Source organism: Papilio xuthus, unplaced genomic scaffold, assembly GCF_000836235.2.
Source record: "Papilio xuthus unplaced genomic scaffold, Pxut_1.1 DF826949.1, whole genome shotgun sequence".
In the NCBI taxonomy this organism is placed as follows: domain Eukaryota; kingdom Metazoa; phylum Arthropoda; class Insecta; order Lepidoptera; family Papilionidae; genus Papilio; species Papilio xuthus.
In genome coordinates, this window is record NW_013531700.1 from 1,483,788 (window position 1) to 1,496,410 (window position 12,623).

A 12,623-nucleotide genomic window follows, 5' to 3' on the forward strand; every position below is an offset into this window, starting at 1 on the left:
AGTTTGCCAAATACAAACATGGCATAAACAATTTTTATATTTTGCTTATCATGTTGATGTCACACCCACGATCTTTGTAACAACGGTTTATTTTATAATAAAACAAAAGATTCATTTAATTGATGTGTGGCGATAGTTTTTTTGGAGTAACCAAATTTGCATACGCCGGGTATCTTTTTACACCGTTTTGGCAAAGAAGCTAAAGGTTAAATCTTTTTTTTTCTTTTTTATTTCCAAAATGTGGCTATTTGGATCATAACGCGATTCCAAATCCAACCCTATAAGGGTAGGTACAATTTTAGTCTACTTCCCCTTCATTATCTTATAAGGAATAATGAAAAGGAAGTGCATTTGGCAGACTAGAGGACGCGTAAGGACAAATATCCTCTTTCTGTGCATTTCATTTGTCAACTAAAGGTAAAGGTCTGAAATTATAGATAGACATCTAGCTCATATATATATGGGCAGCGATCGCGTCGTTCGACGAATCTAGGAGGCCGCTTGTTCCTTTGACATCTATACACTATAAATATATCATACTATATATAAATATATATAACCTTATATAACAAACGCGATTTTCCAATAACAAATTATGATCAACCGTTATAAAATTTATGTCTTCATATAACCGTGCGTTTCCACTGCGAAAAATAAAACAAAATGTCTACTGCTAAAGCGTCAATAGCCTAATGGTTAAGGGTACGGATTTTCGATCACGACGTCGGGGCTTCGAATTCCAACATTCGACTATTGTCGTAAACCATATCCTAGCACAAGCATACAGCTTAGTTGGAATGGTAAAAGAAAAATTAGTAAACATAGAAAAATATTTAGAAAAAAAAGAGAGGAATTACAGTATTTTTATACATGTTTTTCGACAGTGTAAACTGCTACACTTCGCTTGGGAATCTATACGTTCCCACATTCGTACGTTTATATTAGTATCAACATAAGTTAGCGACATGCCATTCTCACTGACACATCACCATGCGAGACGAGTACGCGCATAATTATTTCACATCGTCTACATAAGTTGAAAATCACACTATAATAAAGTATATTAGAACAAGACGAGACATTTCTATAGCAATATTTCTTAATAGGCGTCGGTGGCTCAGTAGTCAAGCACTTGACTTGCAATCTACAGAACCTGGGTTCGAATCCCGCCATGTACCAATGTGTTTTTGGATTTCCGATTTACATATGTACATTTATCCGACGTTCTTACGGTGAAGGAAAACATCGTGATTTCTTCTCAGATATGTGCAGGTTGCCTGCACATATCTGAGAAGAAATTCAAAGATATGTGTGAAGTCAACCAACCCGCACTTGGCCAGCGTGGTTGACTATGGCCTAATCACCCTTAACTTACGTACGTACCACAAATCGCTTTGAAAATTCAATTACTGTTTGAACGGTAAATTATTAAGAAGAACATAAAAAATCAGTTCATCATCATCATCATCAGCTCACTATACGTCCCCACCGAGGGGATCGGAGCCTACCCTAAGTTAAGGGTGATTAGTTAAAAATCAGTTAATTTTAGCTTATTTACGAACATCAATTTTATTAACAAAAAGTTCTTATATTACTTGATCAATTTAAAATTTCCAAAAAAGGCGAGAAGAAATATATCGATAAGTGTATTTTTATCGATAAATAAACTTCAAATGTACATCACTATAAACAATAAGTCGTCTCCACACGTCCGCTATAACAATAAGGCTACATCAAGGCTAGATTATACAACAAGAGTGAAGAGTGCATGACTCACAGGTCAACGTAACTATGACCTGCGCGTGCGCACACGTGGGCCTTAAGCTCGGCATTACGATCACTTATTAATAATACTACCCACGGATTATATTCCCTCGCTTCCTACCTTGTATTCAATATGATAGTATCAAAATGCTTTGTTCGTATCTTCCTCTATGCCTTATCATCGAAATCTTAATCTGAAACATAGCAATAATATTTTTTACATCTATTCGACTTTTAAGGTCTTGAATCATTAGTTTGTTTTTAAATATTCCACGAGCTCTTAGTAAATATTTATACTTGCTTCAGTGTGATTAAATTGACACATAAGTAGTCCCTTAGTGTGGATATCTAATATCTACAGGAGGATGTTTTTCCTGGTAAGTAATAAATCAGGTTAATAAAAGGTCCGTTTATGACTATCCTTTTTATAAAGTTATCATTTTAATACGACGAAGATGTCTTGTATAAACAAAAGTAAGCTAACTATTAATAATAATTTGCTAATTATTTTTTTTGCAAACAAACCGTTAACACAACATGGTTGATTACCTCCGTTCCATTTCACTGACTACCCCATATGGATCGTTTAATAACCTGGGAACTCATAGAACTACATTAATAATACCCATTTACTATGCAAACGTTGAATTTTATGAAAATGAAGTCTCTCTTCTCTTCAATGCAGTCTTTTCAGACTGGACATAGTCATTACGTATGACCCACGTCACAAACCGGCGCCACTCTTCCCTAGTCTCTGTCTTTTTTGTACATTGGTACGAGGAAACAGCTACAGCAGGTTTGATTTTGAATATGTCTAATACGGTTATTTCCTATTGGGCAGATCAGTCTACCGGTCCATCGGCCCAATTGTAATTTATTTCCCATTGAGACCTTAAAGTGAAACACCCTGTACTACCTATTAATAAGAAAACTAAGCCACCCACTGCTAATAAATTCAAATTTTTCTACCCATTTATAACAGGAAATAAACGTCTTGAATTTAACTATCGCTATACAAAACCTCTATAAAGTTACAGTAAGATAAGGCTCGGGTAAAACTTCGTGCGGCCAGCTCGACCCACTGACCTACGTTCATAGATTAGCTAGGTAAAGTCAACACATTTTAATCTTTATTCTGTTACGTAATATCGAACAGACTTTTAACAGAAGTAATTAACTTGATAAGAACTTGATCGACTAACCGTGGATTTCTGAGACCAAAATCCCTGATTAAAACGTATTAGGTCTGTTTTGAGGACGATATGTTTTTTACTTCTCAGATACCAAGTAATCATTTAAAAAGCAATATATTTTTATATGGAAAATTACAAATGTTTATTAAACCAAATCTTAGTTGGCTTATAAAACTGTAAGCCAAGACTCGTTAAGTGATGTCAAAAACTCTATTGGTATAAGTTTAATGTCTTTAACTAGACCAGTCTTTCCCAAAGTGGGCGATAACGACCCCTTGTGGGCGCTGCAGGTCTCAAGTTGCGGGTTATAGTAAAAGTTTCGTTTAGAATTCTCCGTTAATATACATATATAGGTCAAAATAATTAATTAATTTAATTTGAAGTTATAGTGGTTTTTAAATATGTGAAAATATGGGGATGCTAAAAAAATATTTATTCTCAAAGTGGGCAGCAGACAAAATAAGTTTGGGAACCACTGAGCTAGACAAAACACGTACCATAGTATGAAAAACAAAAATATATTTTTTTAAATTAAACTCTTGTCGCGTCTGTAATGCATGATCTTTGCGATCCAAATAGCCCTACCTCCTTCCCCATATTTCGCTCCGAGCTAATTCTCGGTTTCTTCATTTTAACGATATTTATTGTTAACGCAGGCTTTCACAGGCCACGTGTATATCACGTGTAGCTTCAGGTCATGGAGAAATTTTAAACGATTAACTGATTACTGTTTACGAATAATAAATCTTTTATGCGATGAGAAATTTCTTTTTTTTTCATGCATTTTTTTAAATCAGACGTAAACACCTAAACATATAACTTTCTCTGTCTATTCTAAAACAGAATGAGAGAGATAGCATATAGATTCATTCACATAGGTCCTTCGTAGTAATCTATGGTATCTTTAGTAAGTGTATTTTATACTAGGAGGTCATAAAATTAAATGGTTAAAAATAAATCGTTAAACCCAATAACCATTCAGATAGAATGCACTCGAATAGTCTAATAAATTAAATTTATTTCTATGACATAAAAAATAATATTTTCCTTACAGCGAGCTAGCGAGTAAAACTCGATACGTATTGAATAGTTTCTTTAACCGTTAAAGTACAAGTATATTTACTAAGTAATAAAAATCTTATTCTTTCTTTCCGTAAGAGAGCGTCGGTGGCTCAGTGGTCAAGCACTTGACTTGCAATCTGCAGGTCCCGAGTTCGAATCCCGCCATGTACCAATGTGTTTTTCGATTTCCGATTTACATATGTACATTTATCCGACGTTCTTACGGTGAAGGAAAACATCGTGATGCAACCTGCACATATCTAAGAAGAAATTCAAAGATATGTATGAAGTCAACCAACCCGCACTTGGCCAGCGTGGTTAACTATGGCCTAATCACCCTTAACTTAGGGTAGGCTCCGAGCCCCTCGGTGGGGACGTACAGTGAGCTGATGATGATGAATAAAATTCTCAATAACTTACAACATACGGAAAGTAGTACTTGATCAATTTTATGGCACTAAAACTTTACTTTGAGGCCATAACATAAGCATAAATATGAATTGTCAGTTTTACTTCGAAAACAATGACTAATATTTAATTGATAATGTCAAGAATAGTTAAGTAATTTTACTTACATATCTCTAGAACAGCTGCATGGATCTCGCTGAAATTTGGCATAGATTTAGAACGTAGTCTGGAAGAATATATAGGCTAATTATTAAGTCTTTTTTAAATACGTACAAACGAAGTCGCAGGCAAAAGCTAGTATAATATATTATTGCCAATGTTTGATGTATGAGTGGAAGTTTGTTAGAAGGTATCTCCAGAACGACTGCATCGATCTCGCTGTAGTTTGGCATAGATGTAGAACATATTCTGGAAGAACACGTAGGTTTTTTTTTTAAATATTAGTAGATTTTTTTTGTAAATTTACTAATATTTCTTTTACCATTCAAACTAAGCTTTATGCTTGTGCTAGGATATGGTTTACGACAATAGTCGAATGGGACTCGAACCCCCGACCTCGTGATCGGAAATCCGTATCCTTAACCATTAGGCTATTGACGCTATATATATAGGTTACTAATTAAGTTTTCTTTTTTAATTCCGGACGGAGTCCTTGGCTACAGGTACTACAATGAATACCCATATTATCTTAGGCCTTTGCTCTTTTTATTGTATCCAATATCGTTTAGTTTAAGTCAATATTTGCAGCGTATTTAAATAATAATAGTCTTGCTTTATCCCCCTAACAATATTACTGTCCATTTAAATAAATATAACATTATAAGGATCGTAGACTTGATATCAAGATGGTAACTTTCACCTCGCAAGAGTAAGTAGTAAGCAAGACTTTAATAGTCCCCACGAGGCCGCCCACGCTGTTTAGTACATTATCGTAGCTACTTAAGTTATGGTTAAGTAACTTTGAACTTACTAAGTTATTTTTACATGTAGTAAGCTTTTATCGTTTTACCGTAATCTCCGGCTCGAAGGATCATAAAAAAGTATAGGTATAATACAACAGATTTTAAGAGATAATTTTTGTGTTGTCACAGCAAAAACAAAACTAATATTGCCATCCGAGTGATTTTTCTAGCAACTGAATGCAACATCACATGCAATTTTAAAATATTCGACTTAAATCTTACTAGGGCAGCATGAATTATGCGTAGTCACTCCTAACGTAGACTAGGTTCGAGTACTCGGTCGAGACGTATTTGAGTAGGTTATAATCTACATGAAGCAGTAAATGCCTTATAAATAACAAAATAATACGAATAGAAAAGTAACTCATTCATAATTTTACTTGAAGCATCAAATTATGCAAATTTGCTCCTTATAACAATGTACTTTATACCATTATGGTATAGCGTGGGTGGACAGACTCCAAAATGTCTTAACAATGACATTACGATGACGTGTCCCCGTTTGCTACCACTTAAAGATTTTACACTCAAACAAAGGTAAGCATTATAACAATAATATAATATATTCATATTGTTTCGTTCGTGTGAAATAAAAAAGTTTTATTTCGCTGTTGACTTACGTTAAAAACAAAAAACCCTATCTCAAATTTTCCCAGGATAAAAGGCAGCATAAAGGTTATTCCAGGCATTATCTAGAAGCCAAATTTTCATCCAGATCTGTTCATATATGCATTTATCTATACAAACATTTTAACATTAGTAAGATGTACATTTTCTAAACTCAATTGCTGTTCGTTAGTCTCGCTAAAACTCGAGAACGGCTGAACAGATTTATCTTATCTTGGTATTGAAATGTTCGTGGAGGTCTAGAGAAGGTTCAAAAGGTGAGAAAAATTCGAATAATTGCCGGGAACTAATTAAGTGTTTTTTCAATCCACGCGGATGAAGTCGCGGGCGACAGCTAGTAAGATATATTTTATTCAATATGCCAAGCAATTAAAATTAATTAATAAATGTATGTTTTTTCACAAAGAAATATTACAAGAAAAGAAACTATACAAACATGCCATCGCAAGACACCTCTTGTAATCATATCTTTGTTTTTACACATGTTTTTCTCGTCGTGAAAGCTGTTAATCGAATGAATTAATATATAAGCATGGAGAAATACGGAAAAAGCTTCATACATAAATCATATTTATTTTCAAAGTGAAACTTTATTTAATATTTTAACGAAAATCGATATAAAATTTGTAAGTTCAAGGTTAGAGACATTTCGTTACACGAGAGAGAAGGAAGATATAAGTACTACTAAGAGAAAGAGAGATAGAAAGCTTGAAGACACTCTTATTTTTTCAAACTTGTCTATCCGTTTCTCTCTGTCTCTCTCTTATTTTTATTAGAGACATTCTGTGTCTCTTTTTAATTACTTTCAACTTACACATAATTGAAAGGCAACACTCTACAACCGTTTTAATCCAGATCCAAGTTTTTTTTTTATAAAATCGATGTAACATCCAATACAATAGCGGGATGTCGACAGCCGCTATGTTTTTCCCTTACCTAACCCGTCTTGTTGTAAATCAATCCAGCTCCGACTTCCGAACACATAAATCTTTCGATCCATACGCTTGTCTTAGCGAATACACCAATTTAAAGATGCTTAATTTCAAGATAAATAAACAGAAAAGTAAATAAAATAAATATTATTTATGGTATGATTTTAATTGTCCCATTTAAAGTTAAATCTATATAAAAATAATTCCTTGTTAGTATGTCTATCCGTAATACATTCCCAACTTCTTATAGTTTTTTAAAGACTAAAAAAACTAAAAAAAGTTTATCAAATTATTCAAACTTTCGTGAGACATTATACTAAACTGATATATAAACACGGCTAAACACTCACGTATATTCGTCTGGTGGCGACACCGACTAGTTTCGAGCCCAACGGGGTCCCTTTATCAGGATGAGAGGTACTGGTAAAGAGTGAGCGACGGGCCGCGTCCGCGAAATAATACCAGTACCACTCATCCTGATGTTGGACTCGAAACTAGTCGGTGTCGCCACCGGACGAATATACGTGAGTGTTTAGTCGTGTTTATATATCAGTTTAAAAAGTTTATCATTTGTAATCAAACCTTTTTCTGACAGAATGAATGTAAGTAACAATATCATTATCCATCTAAACAACAATATTAAACAAACAATTTAAGATTTATAGATTCAAAATAAAATATATTTGATTGTAAATGTTGTAATGTCACCATAGACGACACCTAACTGACGATTTAACTCATAGAGACTCTTGAATGAGGATGCGTTAACATTCTGCGCACGCGCACACCGGCGTCACTCCCCCCTACATAACTTCCCCTTCATTCCCTGGCAACACTAAAAATAGAGAACTCAAAATGACAATGTAGTCATACTTCCGAGCCCGTACATATTTTACAATATATTTTGACAAAAAGTAGACATAATTTTTTTAAAATATATACTCGTAACTAATAATGTTAATAACAATTATACAATCACAGCTTATCATCATATTTAGTTATTTTCAATTTTATTTTTTTTTATTTATTTTTTTACTTCTATAGGCCGTGGAATCGACAAGATGTGCCTCGGATAATTCTAAATCATATCGTTTCCCATAGTTCCCGACACATACCTCTTTATACTTTTTACTTATAATTTTTATATTTCGAACATTATGTATTACTAGCTGTCGCCCGCGACTCCGTCCGCGCGGGATTAAAAATGGATGTTGGCCGATTCTCAGACCTACCCAATATGCTCACAAAATTTCATGAGAATCGGTCAAGACACGAGAATTTTATATATAAGATTTCTTCCCTTTTTCTATTCGAAATCATTTGTAAATGTATCATGAAACAAACAGTACGTTCTAATCTTATTTCCTTATTCTCTTTTAACTTTATTATATCATTTCCCAAAGTTTATCAAAATCCAAATTTCCTCCATATTTTCCGTCGACTTTAGCCATTGTATATTAGTGAGATTTGTTCTCCGAGACTCCCGCGCATTGTACTTTTTTTCAAAAGGAAAAGACATCAACGCAAGTGACATTTTAATATTTTTGTACTTCCTAAATAAACCATTGCAACTTACTAATTAAATTTTATAACTTTCTAATATTTTTTTTTATTAACCATACACGTAGATTTTTTTTAAATTTTTTCTGTATCTTTCAATTAACAACGTTTATTCAGCAAACGGAAAACATTATTATTGATAGTTGATAGTGTAGGAACTTATGTTTTTACGCAAAGAAACAATACAACAATGAACGTAATTTTCTCATTTCATGTAAATTGCTTCGCCTGATGCAATAATACTTATCTGACAATAGTCATCAAGTAAAGAAACAATTTCGCTCTTACAAAAGCGCATACGATGATTGAACAGAAGAACTACAAGATATTCTATTTTCATTTTCAAATACAAAAATCTGGCATGATTTTAGTTACATGATATTATTTTTTTTAATTGTAAAACAGTACGAATAAATTTCTAATGGTCACAGTTTTTTTTTTTAAATCGGTGCAGTAGTTTTTGAGTTTATTACAAACTAGCTGTTACCGACTCCGTCTGTGTGGAGTTAAAACTTAATTAGTAAACTATGTGTTCTTCCAGACTATGTTCTACAACTATGTCCAATTTTAGGGAGATCCATGCAACCGTTCTGGATAACTCCTAACAAATAACCATACATACAGCCAGCTAAACATTCCCATTTATTATATTAGTAAGATTTGTGATATTTTTTTTAATATAAAAAAAGTAATATTATAGTCTTAATTTAGAGCAATAATGTAGCTTTTCTGTTGAATTTTTTTTAATTAGGTCTAGTAGTTTTTGAGTTTTTTTTTAACAAAAGTATCATTTTTTCTTTTTTTTATATGACAGATTTAAAATCAAGCATAAGTTATTCACTTGTATTATTAAATAAAGAATTCTAATTATAAAATAATACTTAAAAATAAATGTTTGGAATGGATTGAATGTTTGTAACCAAAAAAAATCGAGGAAAAAGTAATCTTTCCAATTGATTAAATCGATACTTTACGTTAATAATATCGATTTCATCATACGTTTAATAAGTATCGACATTTGGTCACATTTTTGCAGTTCTTTTTTACCACTTGGGCAAGGGCAAACGGTCGTCCGTCTGTGAAATAAAGTAAAATAATATATTGTTTGTGGGTATTTTGACATTTTTGTATGTGATAAATTATATTTTAAGATAAAATTCGAAGATTTTTCACACATTTACAATGAGACATATTGACGAGCATGTTTACTTTATTTATTCATCGACTAACATCTTAAAACTAAATTAAATATGTGTTAGAAAAAATCAGTAATAACAAAATCGAAAATTGAAGAAATTTTACATGAATTTTAATGTCTTCACAATAATTACTTACGATTTTCATATAGATTACTAGCAGTCGCTCGCGACTCCGTCCGCGCGAAAAAAAATCCTAATAAGTAGCCGGATCCGTTGAATTCTGGAGATACCTACAAACATCCATCCATCTATCTAGACATAAGCATTTATAATAGAAGTAAATAAATTTAGTTGTAAATATATATTGCAGTTAGTTTAATCTGTTGAAGAAAGATAAATCAAAGTAAATATTTGAAGTACCATTCGCTTGAATAATTGTTAACAATTACTCGGAACACTCACTTAAGTAAATGCTTTAAAAAAAAACTCAAAGACGCAACGAAACGGAACGTCTTCGAGGCCAGGGGAAGAATTGAATGAAATGTACATTATTAATTTCATTTAAAATTATTTCATAATTCTATTTACGACGACAGACAATAATTCTTATAAATTTTACTCATAAATTTAATTGTTTATTTTAAATTATTCATGTTTATTTGTTTGAAGTTTCTTACGTAATTTGGTAACTAATTTGGAACAGATTATACAACCTTTCTTATCAAAATACTATTTAATACAACGTCATGGACAAAGCCAAAACCAGTAAGATTTCTAGTAACTCTAAAAGCATATCTAAGTTAGAACTAAGTCAAAGTTAAGTATTAACCTCATTATTTAAGACAAAATAATACTTTATATTCCATTTGACTTGATATTAAGTTAATTAAATAGTTACTTAAATTATACTATTGTAATAAAACATGTACTAAGCAATTAAAACTAAGGTTGCTCCAACAGAAACCTCGCGTTATTATTACGAAAACCGAGACCTATCTATAAAAATGATCGAAAAAAACTCAACAGTTACTCTATAACTAACGATAACGCACGTTTTAACAATTAAAAAAAACATACCAAAAATGTTCCAATAAGTGTATAAACTCCAACAAAATCCGTCTCAGACACACATAGATCACAAATCTATTACACCGAAACACTTGACACTCGAGTGTAATTTACACTTTAACACTTCGCAATCGATATTTCTTAGTTAGTTACACGACCGGCGCACGCGCATGCTTAGCACCGACTGACGCAGTACACCTGTCATTTTAGAAACAATAGCAAAGATTAAGGCCGGCCGCATACGAGAGGCACCGATTATCCAACGGTGCGTGGCCGGTTTTTTTTTTGTTACATTATTAATATTATTGAGATTGACGTAACGTGATTTATGTGATAAAGGTTAAACAGATGGAACCGCTTTATCTTAGCACCTTACAATATCGCCATCCCTTTCTTTCTCTGTGAAAAAAAGAGATAGCATGTTCGTATACAAGTGTCAAGTCGTTTAAAATTCACTATAAATATTTCATGTTACAAGTCAGTTTTTATATTACAAAATAAACAAATAATCGTTGTTTTCGACTCGAAAATCAATGTATAAAACATATCGACATCCCTGTCTTCCATCTATAATAAAACAGAGATAACAATATGTTATAGACGCAGATTTTGCACACAGTAACTGTGAGTTTCTAAGACCTAAATCTCCGGTTTAAAAGAAATTGATATTTCTGTTTTTGTCAAATATAAAGAAAGGGATGTCAATATGTTTTAAATAGATATTTTTGTCTCAGAAACCCACGGTAATTGTTTTAACCAATGCAACCAAACCACGGACTTCAAACGTTTCTTGACATGACAATTTATACTTGAGTATAAACTTTTATTCTCCAAAAAGCTAAGATGACTGTCTTTTGACTATGTACTAGTGTTTAGACAATGGAAACGTACTATAACAATTTCTTAAAGTACTAAGCTATATCATTATAGTTTCGGTACAATAATGTACCAAATTTCCGTACCAATTTCATTGAATGTGGTATCATTATCCGAGATAATGTCATCGATCAATAACAATCAAAACAACATCAAAGTTACCTTAATGATGTACTTTATTTTGAAGTAATACGCTCTATATGATACGTATCTTGTCTTATTTGACATATTGATGATTATTACGATTGTAATTTACAATTTATATCACTGGTTTCTGAGACTAAAATCCATTTTCAAAACATATCGTCATCCCTGTCATTATCTTTAACGAATTTTGCTCTTAGAAACCAAGGAAATCTTACTAATATTATGAAAGCGAATGTAGGAATGGATCAATGGATGGATGTTTGTTAGAATGTATCTCCAGTACAGCTCTACGGAGCTCGATGATATTTTTCATACACGTAGAACAGAGCCTGGAATAACACATATTCTACTAAATAAGTTTTTAGTTCCGCGTGGACGGAGTCGCGGTCTACAGCTAGTATAATATAAAACAAAGACTTCTTGATCAACGGGAAGGATCTCTCAAATACAATGCAATGATTCAGATTTATGTTCACAAGTCAAACTCGAGCGTTGACCTTAGCTCATAGCATTGTGTTCAAAAAAATACGTATATAGGTTAGTTCATATTAATGCTTAACTTAGTGTTTTCATTACCAAAAGATCTGTATAAAACATCTTTAATATCTAACAAAATCGAAGATAAACATAGCACTAAATGATTTTGTTATTAACAAATAAATTTACCGTTGATTTCTTGTTTAAAAAATTTGACAAAACAGATATCACAAGGTATTTCCAAACCGCTACGACTTTTAGGGTTAATCAAGAAGCGAGCGTATAGCCATCTCAAAGGCTGGCAACGCATCTGCGGTTCCTCTGGTATTGCTGATGTCCATGAGCGTTGTTGAACACCTCGGTGTTCATGCTGCACGTTTGCCATCTTCTCTTATATAAAAAAGTTGT

At 32.6% G+C, this 12,623-nt stretch overlaps 1 protein-coding gene across 1 annotated transcript in view; it reads right to left on the bottom strand.

Moving 5' to 3' along the window:
* The window catches only part of LOC106120645 (ras association domain-containing protein 10), an 80,331-nt gene extending 69,447 nt beyond the window's left edge, over window positions 1-10,884 (bottom strand). The window contains exon 1 of the mRNA XM_013316010.1: window positions 10,725-10,884. The gene's annotated coding sequence lies outside the window, so the exon portion shown is untranslated. The remainder of the gene's footprint in view (window positions 1-10,724) is intronic.
* Window positions 10,885-12,623: the final 1,739 nt, after the last annotated feature.